Below are 20615 nucleotides of genomic sequence, written 5' to 3'. Positions count from 1 at the left end.
AAGGTGTACCATTCAAAATCTGAATCTTTTTATAGTCCAAGTACGAATTATAATGCGTTAATGAAAGTATATTGCACTGATAGCATAAGAATGACGAGCAAAATTTGGAAAACAGTTCCATAACCTATAATCATGAATTGTTGTCCTTAAATAAGGCTTTAAGCATGGTCAAGAAATTCTGCAGTGATGTTGATTCCGAAACAGTAGCCAAGATCAATTTTTATAATTATAAATAATTAAAATTTGGGAAAGTTTCGTAACTGAGATAAAAAAATTTAATAATTTATAACTATTATCCCTTTTTGTTTTTTCTTTATCGCCGCCCCCTTGTGAATGATGATGATTAAGTTGCAATTTGTAGCCTTTTTGCAGGTCCAGGATAGATGATTGGATAATTAGAATTTTAGATAAATCGAACTTTTCTCCAGTGACGTTGGACGTTGAGTTAACGTGTTCGAGTTTGACCAAGGTCGATCGTATATCATTGTTAAATTTGATTGTCAATATCATGATAATAAGAATCTTTCAATTACCTTAGTTTTTAATATTTATTTAAATGAGGAATTGCATAATTAAAATTCAATATCATTTAAAATTACCAACAATTTCATTTTCAATTAAAAATTCCAATTTTATTTACGGTTTTGATGAATTTTAAGAAAATTAATATTCGGTATTCGGTCGAACCATCAGTCGAATATTTGATATTCGGCTATTCCTATTTGCTAGCCAACCAAACATCTTTTAACCTTAATCGAGGGCCCTCTATTATGTCCGCTTTGCCCACGGCCCCTTCAAGCCAAAGTCGGGCTCTGGTTGCGCTGATAGACCTGTCGTAATTAATTGATATAGCTTGACGCTTCGACCGTTATTTTTCAGTGTAGATCAGGTGACCGTATGACCAGTATTTCCCGTATTTTTCCAGTATTATATACAATTATTATTTTTTTTGATAATGTTCTGTCAGCTCATCGTTTAAGAGAAAGTGTTCATTTTGTTGACGTTTTTAAAAAAAATTGACCTGGAAATTTTCTAATCCTGCATTCGTTATTTAACGAGAGTTGTTCGTCAATGAAAATGTCCGGGGTGTTTTTTTTTTTTGGTATGGTCACTCGATGCTTACAAATATTGTGAGCCGAAATTTTTTATGGTGATGAAGATAAAATTGAAATCCTCAAATTACTTTTATTAAAAAAATTTCGGATATGAAATTTTCGTAAACAAAATTCGTAATTTTTTCCGCCTCCCGAGTAAGAAAGGTGAAAGGTCCTCGTCATTGAAACGAGCAGTTGGTGGTTGGTAAATTTTCGAATATACCGTACTAACTGTCTTTGTCTTTTTCAGGATGCGTCTGCGAGTAAGTTTTCTAATTTTTATTCCCAATATGAAGTTAAAATTCATTTTTATTTAAATTATAGGACTTAATAACACCCTCTGTATAGCGATATCCTTTATAACGATGAATTTCTTAACGGTATTTTTTTTTTTTGTATATGTAAACCGTTATAGCGGTTCCAAAATCTAAAGCCGGGTTTTCCTAAGAATAGGTTTGTTGCCCAGCGTGAACCGAATTAGACTATTTCGTGCCGACAGAAACGTGTTACATAATCACGCTACGCGTTTGTGTTTTCCTAGCGAGGCATATCAGATCAGGACGGCTATATAAGTATAGTCCTCCGACCACGAGATGAATTTTCGCTGCGTCATGTCACGGATGATTTTATTCAATTTTTTTTTGATAAAACGATTGCACATCGAGAAAAGTTCATCAGTGACTAAGCTTTCACGATTGTCATGTCCTTCTAGGATAAAATAGAATCGTTTGACGTGACATGACGTGCCGTAGTCAAATCTCATCTCGTGGTAGGAGGACTATATATGGCTCTGCATGCTCCGGTCTGAAGGGAAGGAAAATAAAACACACAAGAGTGAAGAGAATATCGGCAAAACCGCGGCGCACGACGCATTTGACTCCAGAAGCAGTCGGCCAATCACGCCCGACGTAAAGCGCTGTCGTCAGGCGTATTGCGATCTGTAGGAAAACAGTCATGCTGCTTTTCTTACTGGTTAGTGGACGACGTGTCGCGCTGGACGAATCACGTTGCGTGCGGCACAGGAAACCTGCTCCTAGGAAAACCCGGCTTTACGATGATAATTTCGAGATTCAGTCCCGGATATTTCACACCGGACATTTTGCCCCATGTACAGTGAAACCTGTCTAAGACGGACACTATGAGAAGGAAACATATTTTAAGCGGAACAAATATGTAGTCTAGTGCAGTGTTTCTTAACCTTTTTTGCCCGTGGCCCCCTTTGAGGCATATTTTTTTTCTCGTGGCTCCCTGTTTTACCCAGAGTCTTTGACCCTCATCTAGAAGCAAGATCCTTTATACGTATTGAATTGATTTTTTTCAGTGAATTTATACTGAAGGAAAATTTTACAAATAAGATTGGCCTCCAGACCACTGGCCTAGAATTTAATGAGCTCGTGGGTGGAGATACGGGGGGGGGGGGGGACATTGCTTCCCCAGCGTCAAAGGTGGAGTTGACTGATCTAATGTATATATGTGTATACGAATTGACATCATCGTGCCCCCAGACTTCCAAGTCTATCTCCACCTATGAATGAGCTCCCCGCTAATCCGAGTTCTATTCAGGACCATCTCAACATCATGGGCCCGCCTAGGCAAAGTGATACTATTTAATATAGAGGAGAGGTCTGAAATATCTAGCTGGGGGCTTGCGAAAAACCCCATCCTAGAGAGCCTGCTGCAAAATGTAGGTGGTGAGGCCCGGGTGGGTCCATGCCCTAAGACGGCCCTGGTTTTCTTGGATTCTGTACGTGTATGGTCACTAATATAAAAGCATTATTTCTTCAAACCTTAATTTTTTTTCAGCTCTCTGCAGCCCTCCAAACCACCTGTCATGGCCTATTTCTAAATTTTCTTCTTTGGCCCCCCTTGAAGTATCCCAGCACCAGGCCCCCCGGTTGAGAACCACTGGTCTAGTGAATAATTAATGCTTTTTCAATATTAGGAAACCTCTTTACAACAGAAACTGTCTAACCCGGAAACGGAAGGCATATTTAGTCTATTTGTAAATACAAAACATGCTTAAACCAAAAGAATTTTTGTGCAAGTTTTTGCCCTGTGGGTGGGAGGAAAGTTAACTCATTCGGATCCCCTTTTTGTTAGGCGAACACTTTCACATCTTGCAAAAATGATTAATATTTATAATCTATCTGAATTTGTTCTGGGGGTCGGGCTTGAGAGGAAGCGGATTTACTACTGAAAATTTAGTAAAAACTTGTTTAGCATTTCATTAAGTTTGATCAAATTTTGATAGAGTAATACAGGAGGGAGACTGAATTATTGTTCACAATTTGGTGATACTGTGCAAAGCCACTTAAAAGTTAATGCATCTTTGATACAGTGTTCTGACTACTGCTGAGATTTTCATTCAGTGTAGAGATGGCCACTAGCAACAAGAAACGCGTATTGAATTTGAACTTAAAAATGGAGTTCGTAGAGGCGTAAAAAATTGTTGATCTCATTGCCGTTTTTGTTTTTTAAAAAAGGTATGCAATGTCTCTCAATTTTTATTTTAAATGCAGCGAAACCTTGCTACAACGATACTTGATGTAACAATATCCTTTACTATGATAAATCCCTCTATAACGATATTTTTAGGAAATTTTTGAAATTGCTATAAAATAATTTTTTTAATATTTTGCTCAAAATCATTTTCAATTCAATTTTTAACTTCGTCACTTGTTTTCCTTCTTCTGAAGGCATTTGATAACATCAGTATTTTTTTCTAAAAAATCACTGAAAGCTGAAGCACGTTATTGGTACTTTCTGTGTAAGACATGTAAGTGCAATGCTGTAATCTTCTTTAGAGGAGCAATGCATCTTAGTGAATTTTTATACTTAAATAATCAAAATTAATAAATGAAATTTTTGCAGCAAATAAATACATAAAAGTACATTTTCTGATAGTATTAACAGTGTTGATATAGAAAAGATAACAGCATAAGTGTGATCACACATGAGGATAATTTTTCCTCTTAATAATCCCTCGACAACAATATTTTCCTGGTCCACTGCAGCAGAATATCATTATATCAAGCTTTCGCTGTATTAAAAACTTTTCATTTTTGACAAAAGTAAGTGTTCATTCTATTGCTATTCAGGAGAACGTTTTATAACTATATTAACTATTTGCGCATTAAATATAAAATTTCAAATGTATAGTTATTTGATACAGCAAACATGAAAAAATTCAAAATAATAATAGGAATGTCTTATGTTTAACACACGTTGGTTTATATAGAACAGAGGTTCTCAACCTGTTTTGATTCGCGGAGCCCTTTCTAGTATATAATTTCCATGGAGGAGCCCTGTAGGCCAATTTTTCATTCATTCATCAAAGTTGCTGATTTATTATTATTATTCAAAAATACTTATCATTATTTTTTCAGAATTTATTGTTTTTTTGTATTTTCTCTTTTTTTTGTGTTTTCTCGAGCTGCTGTGGAGCCCCTGGGGAGTTCACACTGAGCCCTAAGGGCTCCGCAGAGCACCGGTTACTTATCAGACAGTCCTTTTAGGTAAAACTAAAAATCTCTCTTTTTTTTTTTTTTTTTTTTTTTAACTGATACTTTTTGGATAGCATAATGTTTTCAATATTTTGGGAAAGGTCAAGATTTTAACATTCTAAACAATCTGGCTCATTATGAAAATGGAGTGAAAAGATCGAAAATGGTTCTAGTGTTGAACCAAAAAAAACCAAAAAAAAACCTCGGCAAAAAGCTATTACTAACGTGTAGGGGATTTCCTGTAATCCTAAGGGGCTGTTACAACAATGGAGTATCACCTATAACTAGAAATTTTGTGTGTTTCGGGGGGGGGGGGGGGAGAAAGAAACTATTATGCCGCTCAAGCCTTGCTCTTTTTTGAAATTGTGCAACCACCCCCCTTTTCATTAATGCCTGTTTGCCTTGTCCTTTTCTGTTGTCCCTGTAGTCAATTGCTTTTAAAGATATAGTGTTTTTTTAATTCTTATGTAGACATACCTAGTCTCCTCCTATGGCGAGATAAGGGCGGTTTTCCTAGAAATTTCTAAGAAAGACCGTTTTATCCGCCACCTTTGTTGGAGGCGAGTTATTGGCCGAGATGGGCGAACGAGGATAAAGAAGATTCTGGTAAGTAAGGTGGTAAGTACCACTAAGTGTAGCTATAGCTACGCTTAGTGGATTGGAAGTGTAGTTAGCTACTCTTCTAATCAAGTTAATTAACTTGATTGTGATGGATATTTGAGGATAAATGTGATGGATATGTGGTGATAAATGGAGGGTGATGCAGAAAGGGATGAATGAATGTAAGGGTGAATGAATTTTTTATTTTTATTTTGGGTCATTCTCACGAAATTGGACAAAAAGTTGTCAAAAAATAAATGTCAACCGAGAAATTCAAAAACACTCAAAAGAACGATTCCCTAATTGCTTATAAATGAACATATTCAGGAAATATTTTCAGTAAAATTTTTAAAATATCTTCAGCAGCTAAGTTTATTAAAAATTCATAATGAAAAAAATTATTTAAACTATGATTGAGAGAATATCAAGCATAATTATCAAGTTAATCTTGATGTTTATTTCTTAAGATAATCATTTCAGGATTAACTTGATATTTATGCTTGATATTTTTAACATGTTCCAACACTATTTTTGTTGCTCCTTTTTTCATCCCTTTTTTAATTAATTTTATGGGGCAAAAAATTTCTAATTTGACTTTACTAGAGCATGAGGATGTCTCTCGTGCTGTAGCAACACTAATAAAAAAAACTATATTGCCTGAAATGTGAATGTTTTCTATATGAAATTCTTAGCCTATTTTTTCATATATAAAATGGGCTGGAGACAGCCAGGAAAAGGACATTTGTTAAGAAATGAGAATTTGTTAAAGAAAATTTTAAAAATCTATTGATGAAAAAATTAGTTGTGACATGCCAGGGGCATAAATATATATAACAGAAAATTAGGAAAAAAATTTTAAGTGCATTTAACGTAAACTGCTGCAGACACGATTTAGGCCAATTTTGTGAGAATGACCCATATGTATTTCATATATATTTCATTATGTTCATATGCATCATTCATATATCCATAAGATGTATGTTATGGATATACAGAGTGATGGATGTGATGTGATGGATGAGGTGATGGATGTATGCTGATGGATGAGTGGGTGATAGAAAGGGATGAATGAAAGGGTGCTGCTTAAAGATAGGGATGTGTAGGTTGGGTTGAAGGGGGTGGATGAAAGGGAAATGGATGAACACAACCCCCTGGGCTTGAAGACTGAAGGCCTATCGGACTGACACAACCCCCTGGGCTTGAAGACTGAAGGCCTATCGCGTTTGGCAATGTAAGCCACTTAATAGGGTGTGTCCAAGGGTTGCTGTTGCATTAACCCTTCGGTGTGGGTGGTGTGATGTGATTGTGGGTAATGATTGGGAATGAATAATGATTGAAACATCGAGATTTGACTGTTTTAAAAGTGTTATTTAACTATGGAAACAAAAAAATTAAAAAAAAAAAAAATTGAAAAAATCAATAATTAATGCAGCACAGCGTGAAAGGTGTGAATGTGATGGATGTGGGATGCAATGTGATAGGCCTCCACGTGGTGCATCCTGGATAATGCTAAATCTATCACACAATTCCTTGATCTTGTTATGATGTATATGTGTGCTATGCATGTATGTTTGACACGTTGTGACAGGTATGATTTGTGATCACATGGATGTGTGGGTGATCATTATGAAAGGCTGTGATGTGGATGCTTTGGTGATGCCATGGCAGTATGAATGGAGAATGAATATTTGATTTGATGCATTGCAATGGATACAATTTGATGTGGTGATGAATGTGAGTGTGATGCAAAAGGGAGGAATGCAAGGGGTTGAGAGGTGTAAAATTACATGGCTGGTGGAGACAATGGTGTATGCAAGAGCGAGTGCAAAATATATAAAAGATGATGGATGTCTGAGATATTTTTTTTTATTGATCTGTTTTTTTTTTTCATTTATCATGTTTTTCATTTATTTTGTTTTCCATTATAGATATATGAATGGTGTTCATATACATCATTCATATATCCATAATGCATATGTTATAGATATACAGAGTTATGCATGTGAGATGTATATGTGCTGATGGATGAGTGGGTGATAGAAAGGGATGAATGGAAGGGTGCTGTGAAGGGGATGGATGTGTGAGTGATGAAGAGGAATGCATGAATGGGTAATGGATGAACAGGTGATTGATGAGTGAAAGGTGTGGAATTGCATGGTTAGTGAAGATGTCCACTCTTGTTTGGCAATGTAAGCCAGTTAATAGGGTGTGTCCAAGGGTTGCATTAACCCTTTGGTGTGGATGGTGATATGATTACACATGATATGATGCCAACTAAAAAAAATTCCACGTTTATAAGTGCGATAATCACTGAAATATTTGAATTTGAAAAACGGAGGAAAATGAGGGAAAAACAGCATTAAATGCAGGTAAAATGGTTTTCCTGCATTTAATGCTTTTTCCCAACTTCCTTTTTTTGGAATTCATATATTGCACTTAGAAAGGTGGAATTTCTTTAGTTGGCATCAGGAGAGAAAGAGCAACACCTTTTATTTGGTTTTTGAGCACATAGGGATGGTATAAAAAGTTAATTTTTATTTTAATAACTGTACAAAACCCCTTGCTACATGGACAACATATCTGAGTACTATACATGATTCAGATATTTTTTGTAATTGGAAGTATATGCCTCTATATAGGATCATTAGTTCTCCAGTAAAATGTCGTGCACTGTGTTACCTACGCACATTTTATATCATAATAGATCACTTTATGCCCCAAGTCATCTAACTTTTCATATAATCTAATTCTAGCAGAACTATATAGTAGTGAAAGCTGCTACATAGAACGTTAGTATTAAAACTATTTTAAATGAACTCATCTTTTATAAGTCATTTCTAAACAATCATTTATAAATTATCATGTTAAATTCTTTAATAACATTCATTATTATTTTATAAAAACCTAATTCCATAACATAATCTGTCTTATTCATTTTTTTAAATCCAAGTTTACCCTATAATGAATTCAAAATATTCATTCTCCGTAATGAATTGTCTTGATTGATATTACAGCCAGACTTTGTTATAACGTCACTCCTGGGGACAGAATAAAAATGACTTCATCAGCAGGACGACTTAATAATGAATAATTTTTTTTTACCAATCATATACACTAGCAGGACCTAAAAAAACTGACATTATAGGCGGCATGGCATTTAAAGTTGTTAATGTCATACTGAAGTCTTACTGTATTATGTTACTCTCAAGATGTCTCGTAGCACCTTAAAATGCAGCTACTTCTTTTTTGAAAACGCCCTGTTTCATTTATCAACTATCAATTGGATGTTTTTGTCTCGGTGAACTCAATTAGGTTTCTCCAAAATCCGAATTTGCAAATAATTTTACTTATTTGTGAATTCAAATTTTGAAGAGACCTGTTTTAGTTGATATGATTTAAACAGTAAAAATATAAAACACAAAAAAAAATATAAACAATTTTAAAAAAAAGAGAAAAAAAAATTTTTTTGCTTCCATCACATAATTAAATGCTACATAATCTCTATAGTGGATGGGTTAGAGAGATAGATTATCAATCGGTTACATTGCCATGAGATGAGGGATGGTCCCTTGTTGTGGAAGTGAACATAAGAAGAGGATTTGGTCCCATGACAATATTTATCTTGGTCGCACTTAACCATTAGTATACTATTGCATTTTACTTTATCATATTCACCAAAAGGATCAAAGTATTCAACAAAATTGTATTTAGGATCATTATAGTAACACACCCAATGATTTCCAGGCACTGCACTTAAATCTAAATTAACTATAATATTTTCTTATCTTTTTAGGTAACAAATCAGAAGTAATAAATCCTTGGCTTGTAAATCCTTTTTCATTTTTTTTTCCCTATTGTTAATTCGAAATTCCCAGTTGTTATGTTCTTCTTAATCTCCAACTCATTTTTTTATCACATCCAGATCCAATGTCTTTCTTTCTTACTTTATTTCCAATTGCATAAGCACTGCCTGCAAAAGCTATCATAGGAAACCTCATTTTGTTCAGATTTGAATAATTTTATCGCTGTTGATAATTTAGATCCATCAAATAAAAATCTTGTAATTTTTATGACTGACTGGAAAAGATCAGAGGGCTATAGAAGATTCATCGGGGTAGAAAGAATATAAGTATCTGAATCTTATTATATTCTACTCCTATAAACATCAGAAAGAATTGCAATTATTTTATATTTTTTAATCTTCAACCAATTCAACAAGTTATCAGAGAAATAGATGTTAATCTAACTAAAGAAGAATTTAATAAATTATATAAATATCTATTCAAAAACCATATGATTTTTTTGCTACATCTAGTAAACCTAAGTATGAAATATAGAAGAAATTTTGAATTTAAATAAATGAGAACGAAACTAGAAGGATTTCTATATGTATATAGAAAGAGTTACAATTTCATAATGATACAAATTTATTTCTTTGTATCAGTGAGATTTTATTTTCAGCTTCAAGCTTATCTGCTTTTTTATTTTTACCTCTTGCTTCATTGAGTGCTGTGTTTCTGGAGTTATGCAGATTATTGATAAGTCTTTGATGGTATTCGAACGAAAAGAAGAATATAAATTTGTATACAAATTTTATAAACGATTACTGAATTCATTGAAGGGTAGAACAATTGCAGCAGAAGACGCTTTAATTAAGGAACAGGAATTTTTTTAAAAAGAAAGGATTAAGCGGATATTAATTTTACATATAAATAAATAAATGGTTAAATGTAGAGAAGGTGTAATTAATAAGACTATTAATGATTTACCTTTTGAAATGCATTTACGGGTTCTGGAACTCATTTATTCCATGGTTTTATATATATATATATATATATATATATATATATATATATATATATAAATAAAAATTATTTTTTCGAATTTTTATAATAGGATTGACCTAGCCCAAATTTGGGCCAGGTCTATTTTTCTAATAATTTATCAATTCTTGAGATTGCTTATTCTCAATCCATGTTTTAAATCTTTGTTCTTCTTAATAGTTTTGTATCATTAAAATATCCTGTATTTTTATCTATAATAAATCTAAAATTTTCAACAAGTCCATTCCAATAATTCTCTTTGATTTTCTCATAACATATATCCTTCAATAACGACCAGAGGTTCTGACAAGAAAAAAACATTAAGGGGACTGAAAGTCACCATTCCTATAAGGAGGCAAGATGGTGCATTGCATTGTATATTCATGAAAATTATTGGGGGCTCAAATAGCCTCTGTCCCCAGGTTCCAGTGTCTATGATGATGATGATGGCATATTTATATAGGAATCAAGACGTTTCAAAAATCAATATTACTAAGGTTTTAAATAAAAATATAAATTTACTCAAATATAATGGATTTATCTCTATATGACAAGTGGGAAACTTTCCCACACCTCATAGAGATTAAAATAAAGATTTTATGAATTAAAAAAAAAATAACATAGAATTTGAACAGATTGTTTATAAAGATAAAAAAATCAAATAATATAACAGCTAGAGATAGTTTACCTGAAAATTGACTTGTGTTTTTTTTTTTATTTTAAAAAATCACTCCAAATTTTTCCATATTTGCTATTATTTTTAATTGTAAGGTTGTGATGATTACATATTGTTTCAAGGAAATAATTATATTCAACTGTCTTTTCATAATACATGAAATCTAAAAATTTTAAAAACATTTCATCTGCTTCAGTTGAGAAATGCAAGTTATGTTTTCTTTTCAATTTTCTAAAGTAATTTCATTCTGATATCTATTTTTTAAATGAATATTGATATTTTTATAATACAAATCATCTGAATCATACTGCCAATCTTTATTTTTCATCTAATTTAAAATTTCAATGTATTCAAAGGTGACAATGTTATACTTTTCTTTTAAATCACAAAAATAGTTTTTCAGCCTCAATAAAATCATCCATTCATTTATTTTTAATGAATTTAAACAAAATTTTTGTGAAATGCCCCTTCCATCCACAGGCTTTTATAACTTTATAATAACTTATATACATGTGGGCATATAGTGTAGCCTGTGGATGGGGGTTTTTATTATTTCTCTCTACTAGAGTTCACCACATCAACCTCCACTAACTTTTTTTTTCCACTAATGGGGTGAAGGGGGATTCCAACTCATGGCCAGCCAAACTCTATGATGTTAATGCTTAGCCTTCTACCACTCCCCCACTCTTGGCCAAGTTAGAATTGTTCTTATCTTTCTTATATTATGGCATCTTTTTATCAGCATGGCAACCTGGTTGGTCATTTTGTCTGTTGTGGGGTTGTATTTGTATATGTTTTGACATGACCTATTTTTTAAATATTAAGTGTATAGTTCTATAGTTCTTAAATGAAAATCTCGCCTATCATCAGATGCTGAATGATTTTTATTAATACCATAATCTAGTTAATAGTTTTTATTAATTTTTCGATTCATCCAAAAAATTATTTTCAATATGCTTTGATCAATATTATTTTTTAAACTAATTGGGAGCAATCTTATCACTGATGAGAAAAAGAAAATGAGATTATCAGCTTTGGAGTTTGAACTCTTTTTTTTTTTTACTTCCTTGTTTAGGAAGATTACTGGCAAAGAATTCATCTCCTAGAATCTTTTATAACTGAAGTAGTTTCTTTTACTCCTTCTGGTAATTGAAAGTATTTAAAAAATATTTCTTAAAAACTGGGGAGCAAAACCTGTACATATTGCAAATAGGTTAAACCATTGAAAGAATTTTATGTTCGTACAATTGGAAGTAGTTATAGAAACAGTATCTGCAGAAATTTCAAAAGTATTTATAATTATTATTGAAAATTTAATTGCAATTGTGGTAAACAATATACTTATGCTGGAGAAACCGCGAGACACCTAGCCTCTGTCGCAAGAAGCAACATAAGCACTTATGCTTATGCTGAGAATCATCAGAGATATTCTAAGGAATAATTATCTTAATAAACATGTACAGGTAACTTTCTGAAAATCTTTCCCTATAAAAATTAAATTAAAAAAAAAATCAAATTTTTTATTTCTAAATAAATGGAAGGAGTACAAATGAATCATCTTGAATGTGCTCTAAGTACATTTACTCTTCAAAAGCTTAGAAATGTTTCTAAGCAATTAAATCTTAAAAATAGAAATCTTAAAAGGAAAGAGTTAATAAAAATTATAATAAAATATATTTGAAATAAAATAATGATTATAAACATGTTTTAAATGATATTTTGAAATTAGATTCATCTGATTATTTAGTTAGAAAAAATTATTAATCATTCGGAAGAACGTAAAAGAATAAAAAAAATATTTGATTCATATAACTTGAAGTTTGAAAATTATAAACTGATAAAATATAAAGAAAAGAAGAAAAAAACAATTGTTAACTTTAAAAAATTATTGAAACCTAATTATGAAATTATTGAAATGAGAGGAAAATATAAAACCTGAACAATATATTAATATTTTACAAGATTTATTTAGAAAAGCAATAATATTCAAGGTAGGGTGGATATATAATTGTTTTTAAAAAATATAGATAAGCCTTTTCATGACAAAATGATGCACCCTACAGATGCTTATGTATTGTATATTTGCAAGTTATCTGATCAAATTGAATATTAGGAATTAGATATAACTGACTCTGTATATTTTATTTTAATATAATTGAATTACCTTCAGGAGGTAGTCTAGGCATAAAAATAATCAATGATGAGACAAAATTGCCATATTAAAAATGATATAATATAGGTTTAGCTAGATCAATTGTTACTGCTCTAACTATTCAAAATCCTGAGTTATGTGAGAAATTAAACCATGAAAAATTATCAAAAAATGATGTGGGTAGAGTATTGCAAAAAACCTTGCAGTCAAATTACATAAATTATGCAATATACCATTACAAATATGCTGTTTAGAAGAAGTTAAAATATTTGAAACGTATATAGATAGTGGGGTGAATATAAAAATGCATGCATTTATATATATTAAAAAATAGAAATCATTTTTTTTTTATGTAATTACAAAAGTAACTAGATTTTTAAGTAAACAAAATTATTGTGACTATTTTTAAGTAGAGTTATAGAAGTAAGTTATATTATCAACACAAATTGTCCCCTCAAATGTGATAGATATTTTAATAAGAGTTTCTGCACTTATCTCTGTGTACAAAAAATTTAAGACTGAAGATTTTGTTGGGGAGATATCCACCTTTATAAGACCAAGAGCTATCATTTTGACTGCTATATGTAAATTGTATGTTTTCTCCTTGTGGTGGGCATTGATGTATACTTTTGCCTTATTCCCTATCATTCCCTGATGGCATTCCCTGGTAACATACCAATAAAATAAAATAATGTTATTCCTTGCATCATGTTACTGGGAGAGTCATGTCACTAAAGAGTCTATTGAGAGGGACACATATGTATCCACAATCAAAACACTATTTTATTTAGCTATAGCCTCTATTATCAAAGTTGGGGAAACTTTTTTTGTTAGTTCACCTGGCAAGCTCAGTTTTTGTTTTGGTTTGACATTTCATAACTCTTCATGCCAGCCACCATCTGCTTTGAAAGCTTCCTAGAAAACAGATTCACTCACAGTGTGTAGAAATGATTCTTAGAAAAAGGATGTTTTAGAACAAAATAGTCTAATTTTATCATTGCTGAATAATATTTCTGACAGTAAATCTGAGGCTGAGAAGACTTATGATGCAAACTTTGACAATGAAAATCATGATTTTCAGCTATATCTACCTGAAAGAGAAAGTAGTGATCTCTGACTCACCTGAATCATATAATACTGATGAAAAAGAAAGACAAAGATGTGTGTGTTTTTTTTCATTTGTATATTCCCCATAGTTAATTTGTAGTATGAAATTTTAATAGTGCCCTAGGTTTTCCTTGATAATACAAATTTACTGTGGCATGAGAGTATATGTTATCCATAATGTGTGTTAACAACTAAATAAAGTGAGTAAAAAAGACCGTAATATACATATAAAAAGGTGTACATCATATCAAAATGGAGAAATGTACGATATGATGTAAATGCAATGTTTATCTATTTTTTTTTTCATGGTAAATCTTGTCCACAGTTGCCCTCTAATTTTTCATATTTATAGTTGGAAATTCATTTTATGGACTGCTTAATGGTATGCTTAAGAAAATGAGAATTTTTCTTCAGAATTAACAAATTAACTATGTGAGATAATGCTTGTTATTTTTATTGTATAAATTTAGTGTGATTAAATATATTGCACTAAAAAGAAGCAGCAGTCACACACACATAAAATGACTGCAAATGGCCCTTTTAGGTATAACGTATAATCTGGCCCTTCTAGTGTTAAAGGTGGTAAATTTGAAAAGAATTGTCCTGAAATCATTTCATTTTTAAGAAAGGATGGTGTGATAAATGTAAATATGAATACATTGAGAAATATATATTTTTTATGTTGAAACCAAACAAGAAGCAGGAACTTTTAAAGTTATATGTGAAAATTATGATGATAGTGAACAGATATATAAAATTTAAAATAATTTCTGTGGTTGGTTATTTCAAGAAAAACATTTTGAATATACTGTATTACCTCATTATGGGAAAAGGATCTGATTTTCAATTCTTAGCTAAATAATGTTTCAAAAATAAAATTCAAGTGTTTACTATATATAATGGAAATAAACTGAATTATATGCATGCATCTGGTTATAATATTAGATTCAATCAATTTTACTTAAATTCCATTAAGAGATTTTCCAAAAACATTTGGATTAGGAGAATTGGCAAAAGGTTATTTTCTTCATTAATTTAATAAAGAATATAATCAAAACTATATAGTAAATATCCTGAAAAGCATTACTATGGATGTGATTCAATGAAATCGAAAGAGAAAAGAATTCTTAAAATGGTATAAAAAAGTTATATGAAACATTTGGTTTTCAAAAAATAATTTATTGATTACTGTATTATTCTTAGAAATATTGCTAACATAATCCATTTAAATATGTAACTAGCAGGTATGGTAATTTATAGAAATAAATTCTTAAAAGAAGATACAATTGCTATAGATGATGCAATTCAAAAAGATAAATACAGTAAAAACTATTGCTTGGTTAGATTATCCATGTAAAAAGAATAACATAAACATTCAACGTGCATTATTAGGTAAGAAAACTTATAATAAAGTAGATGGATTTTATGATAATACTGTATTTCAATTTCATGGATGTCACTGGCATGGATGTCCTAAATGTTAGAGAATCGACTATAAATGAACAGAATAAAATATGTATAAAAAATTTACATGAACTAAAAGGATTCAAAAGAAGATTTTAAAAGCTGGATATGATATATAAAAGGGATATAAGATTTTAAGAATATATGAGGTTTGGAATTTTTTGATAACAAAACTAATGCATTATTCAGAAATTATGTTAAAATGTTTCTGAAAATCAAATTAGAAACATGTAAATGGTCTGAAAATTTTGAAAGTGAAAAAGAATATAAGAGAACAGTAAAAATGAAATTGAATATAAAAGTGGATAAAATTGATAAAAACCCTGGAATGAGATTTATAAGTAAGATGTGTTTGAATTTATTATGGGGTAAGTTTGGACAGCGAAAAAATATGAAAAAGACTATGTTATGGAACTAGAAGACTTTTATAAAATAACAATGAATGATAATATTAAAGAATTGAACATCATATTTATGAATGATGGTTGTATAGAAATGACTTATAAAATGAAAGATGAATACATTCAAAATAATTGTAATACTAACGTTTATGTAGCAGCTTTCACTACTAGTTCTGCTAGAATTAGATTACATAAAATGTGTGTGTGCTTGAAAAATTAGATGAGAAAGTAATTTATTGATACAGACAACATATCGTGTATATAGATAATGGAACTAATAAAATTAAAACTAGATGTATATTAGGAGAATGGACAGATGAATTAGATGTGAGATAATTATATGAAATGTTGGATAGCTGGATCTTCTAAAGATTATGGATATATATTAAATGATGGAACTGTGAAAGGTAAAGTTAAAGGATTTAAAATGAGTTATGAGAATGAGAATATATTGAATTTTAATGATAGAAATGAAAGAGTAATTACTGATGAAACAGTATTTAGAAATACAAATTCTGTTTACAATCCAAAAAGATAGAAATATAACTGTAGATACATTAGCTAAGAAATGCATATTTAGGTTTGATAAAAGAAGGATTCCAGATGATTTAAATACTGTACCATTTGGATATGTATTAAAAAAAGAGTTGAATATATAAATAATGATAATCATAAATATTCAAGGATTTATCCTCCCAAATCGTAAGATAGCAAGAGAGATAAGTTGGGTACATTCCAAACTGAATATTGGTGAAACAATATCAGTATTTACACCTGTGAATTAGATGAACAAGAAAAAAAATAGCATGTGATTTTTAGATGTTCAGTCTGAGATTTAAAAGATATCCAAATAATAAAGGACTATGAATTAATACTTGTGAGGTGAAAACTATATAAAAGCCATGTACGATATTTATGTTGGCACATTTGCATATAGGAGGAATAATTGAAAGAGATGCTTGATATTCCATCTATTGATCTCGAAATAATTTAATGTTCAAGAGGTATTCTATAAATAGATGTGGGTATTATAAGAACTGCATTTCAAAAAATGACTTATAAATTTATTTCTAGGAGATCTTAGAGCTCTGTTTGTTCAGCTGAAAAATATAGTAACAAAATATCTCAAATCGCTCATTTTTGTGATGACTAGATTCAGATGTACAGAGATAATTATAAATTTTCAGATATCCTAACTATAGTTCATAAGTATTTAAAAAAGATGAAACAAATAATTGATAAAAAAAAGAGAAGAATAAAGAAATTAAAAATAAAGGATTAGAAATTTGAAATGAGTTTGTATGCTATTTTAAAAACCATTAAAAAATGAAATATCAAATAGACGAGTTCAACGACTTTAAATCATTTCCAGAAATTTTTTAATTAAGATATTTAAATCCTGGTAATATAAGCTAATATTGTTGAGAAAAATCCATACCAAATATGATGCTTAAGACAATGCCACGGTAAATTAACACACAAAACTATTACGAAAATTAATAAAGGTAGTCATACTTTTGATGTCAAAGGTAAAATTTATGATAAATATTATGAAGTATAATTTTTTTAATCTTGAATATTTTGTAATCTTTTAAAAAAAACAATGTATTGCGTCTTCTAATTTTTCAATTGATGCGTTGTTGCAAAAACAACTTTGCAAAGTACAAATTTAAAATTGTTTGTCTTGCCAGTTTTCTATTGATCTCTCTCTCATCTATTCTGGGGAGTCGCAGATGAACCGTGAGTTGGGCAAGAGAACCTCTGGTTTAGCATATAGAATATAAAAAAAATATATGTATCAAATCACTAACAGTAAAATAACATTAAATTAGGGCAGGACTAATCCCAGGCGGCAGGTCGCCATGCGGCCATGGCATGAGCGGAGATACGGGGGTGGGGGCATTGCCCCCCCCCCCCAGACTTCCAAGTCTATCCATCCGCCCATGGACCATGCGAATGAAACATTGGTATATTGGTGCCTAAAATTTCCTTTGTGTAGTTACGAAATTGCAGGTTGCGAGCAGCACAAAATGTTAGGAATTTATAGCAGCATTATCTGACAGCATGAAAGAGTGTCACTTTGCTCATAAAAAGTCAAAGGGAACACTGTTTTGGACCTTTTACTTCGGGTTAAAAACTTTTTGAAGCCAAAAAATTTCTTCTGAAGCCTAGATTTTTTTTGCGGTTTGTCCAGCCCTGCATTATAAATATTGAATTAAGAAATGAAGAAAAACATTTGTTTTGAGGTTCTGAATTTTTTTTATATTTCAATCATGTTTGGGTGCCCGTGTTTGTCTCGGAGCTTTGTCCCGAATTCCATTGGCCTGTGGGCAGCTTTCTGCAGACATGAAAAATATAAATTTGATAATTATGACATTTGACTCACCAGGAAACATTGTCAGATGCGGCTTTGGCACCTTGGCCTGATTGCCAAGTAAATTCTCATTAAACTACACACACACGGAATCGAGAGTTTTCTGGCTCTTATTCCAAGAATATCTTCACATAAATAATTCTTTAAATTCTTCCTCGCTGCCCTTTTTTCTGAGGTCCACGGTCTGGGTTGGAGCAGTTGATGCTGTCTTTTCATTGCTCGGAGACTCACCCAATATTTTACGTGAATGAACACATCCATATTACAGTAGATCCACGCAATAAAATCGGAAATATAAAATTGAAATCGTATATCCTTTCTGATTGTACTGTCTCCTACTAGATATGAGACACAAGTGAGGCACTCCAAATACCACTCAAAACGATTTCGCTATTTGCTGATAGCTTTTTTTTTTCCTAGCCTCATTCCCTGCAGAGATAATAGTGAAAACAGACCCCAAACAAGGAAAAGAAACTAGATGGGGGGCCCTATTTGCTCCCTTTCCAACAGCTGAAATATGTTTCTTTGTGACCTAGTGTCCCCTGCTGAATTCTAAAGTAGCAACATAGCTTTTTCACCCTCATCTCAACACTATTTTCTTTTCCGCCTCTAATCACCCTATTTTTATGACTTGAGTGAGGACAATATACAGTCAAACCTTGTTAGTGCGTCCACCGGGTAACCCTCCGCTTACCGTGTCACTTTTCGGAAATCTCAATTGTTCTCCATGGGGTTCTAATGTTATTAAACGAATTTTGAATTACCATTCAAATCGGAAATTCTTAGTACAATATACACGATATGTTCTACTTTCACTCATATCACGTCAAAGATGCACCTAGCATTTCAAGCAGAAGCCACTGAAGCCTCCATTTCCTTCCCACCCCCCTTTCACGGCAGGTTTGTTGACAGATTCTTTCAACATTGGGCTACTTATTTGAGAATGGTTCAGCGGAAATTATTTTTTTTTTCTTGGCGAGTTGCAGTTCTTGGTCAACTTATGCTGAAAAAGTATCCCTGGCAGAAATTGGCCGAGGGTTTTTAAATGTTTTTTTCGAGAGAAAAAAAAAAGTTATGTTCAAACTGCTCAATATTTTTGTCGGCTTTTTGACGTTTTAAACAAGCTTCAGCTGGACGATTGTCAGCCATCTGTAACCCTGTGCTCACCGAACTGTCAGAATGTTCTCCAAATTCAAAAAAAAAAAATTATTCGTTCACCTTTAAAAACAAAGCAGCGTTATAGTGGAGGAATATGAAAAATCGACCTATTAAGAAAATTTGTATCAGGACTGGAAAGCACAACAGATAACTTCCAATTTCGATCTTTGCGGAAAAGGATTGCTTCTTCAACTTCCAATTCCACGCAAGCAAACACTCACGTGTTTTTTTCAGTGAAAAATAATCTATATATTTTTTTTCGGAACTCGTGATGAATATTTAATTTTCATTTAATAATGTTCGAAAAATTAAACTGCCTTACAAGACGACAATAATTTGGTTTTCATAAACATGCGAAAAAATTTGCAAATTTTTAAAAATCGATAAGGGTAATATTTTATGTAGCAAATAAACATTAATTGTTTAATAAAAGTTCGAGTAAGCCATTTTCATGACTGAACTCGTTTGAATAACTAAAATCTGGTTTTTTCTGCATGAATGCTTCAGTAGGAAGACAGGAATCAGCAAGGCCATGGCTTACTCCGTTTAACGAGTCACTAAGCTTACGAGGTCATATATTTGGTCTCTCGAGAGTGACTAATTTACGAGGTTTGACTGTACATGAAAGGAGATTTCACGTACATTTTATACATTTGTCCCGTTTTTTCAATGATGTTTATTTAAATTTATAACGTTCACTAAAATCGTTAATAAACAGCGTTTTTATAACTTGTGAATATTTCTATTTATAACCAAAATTATCATATCTCACAATGTCAAGATTAATTGGTATTCCTCAATTTTTCAGCAATTTTAACTACAACTGGGTATTTTGCTGACTTATGGCAACCTTTTTAAAAGACGTTTTTGGTGACGTCACGTATTTTACAGTGATCGGTTTGAATGTTTTTCCCGTCAAATTTTGTTTACTGGGATTTGTAGCAACCTTTCATTTCTCCACCCTCTACGACAAATTTTATACCCCTTTTTGCAATAATTAGCAAATTTGTCGTAAATAGCATTATTGGACTGCAAATTAGTGATGTCCCGTATTTGCGATCGCAAATTCCCGCATTTTTCTTGAAGTATAATGAACCTAATTAGGAAGGGACAATTTTTATCTGTGAATCCATATGGATATTACTATAATATATCAATTACACAATAATTGAAATATTTTCCATCCAGTTAGAATTGAATTATTAAGTCTGCCTGCGAACCACAGGTTGAGAAACGCTGGAATAAAGGATACATTGATTGTGT

The 20615-nt window shown here is 31.6% G+C and overlaps 1 long non-coding RNA gene across 2 annotated transcripts in view; it reads right to left on the bottom strand.

Annotated features, from left to right (window-relative positions):
• The window catches only part of LOC149072357 (uncharacterized), a 116549-nt gene that overhangs the window by 53521 nt on the left and 42413 nt on the right, over nt 1–20615 (bottom strand). The window contains exon 1 of one of the 2 annotated variants that reach the window (XR_016194537.1): nt 18207–18271. The exons of the other annotated variant lie outside the window; for it this stretch is intronic. This is a non-coding gene — a long non-coding RNA (uncharacterized LOC149072357). Of the gene's footprint in view, nt 1–18206; nt 18272–20615 lie in introns of those variants that run through there. 2 annotated transcript variants of the gene reach the window in all.

The sequence above is a fragment of the Pholcus phalangioides genome, unplaced genomic scaffold, assembly GCF_987345545.1.
Source record: "Pholcus phalangioides strain wild (caught in Gottingen) unplaced genomic scaffold, Ppha-v1.0 ptg000017l_1, whole genome shotgun sequence".
NCBI lineage: Eukaryota > Metazoa > Arthropoda > Arachnida > Araneae > Pholcidae > Pholcus > Pholcus phalangioides.
Note: the sequence above shows the minus strand (reverse complement) of the source record. Positions and strands in the feature narration are given on the sequence as shown.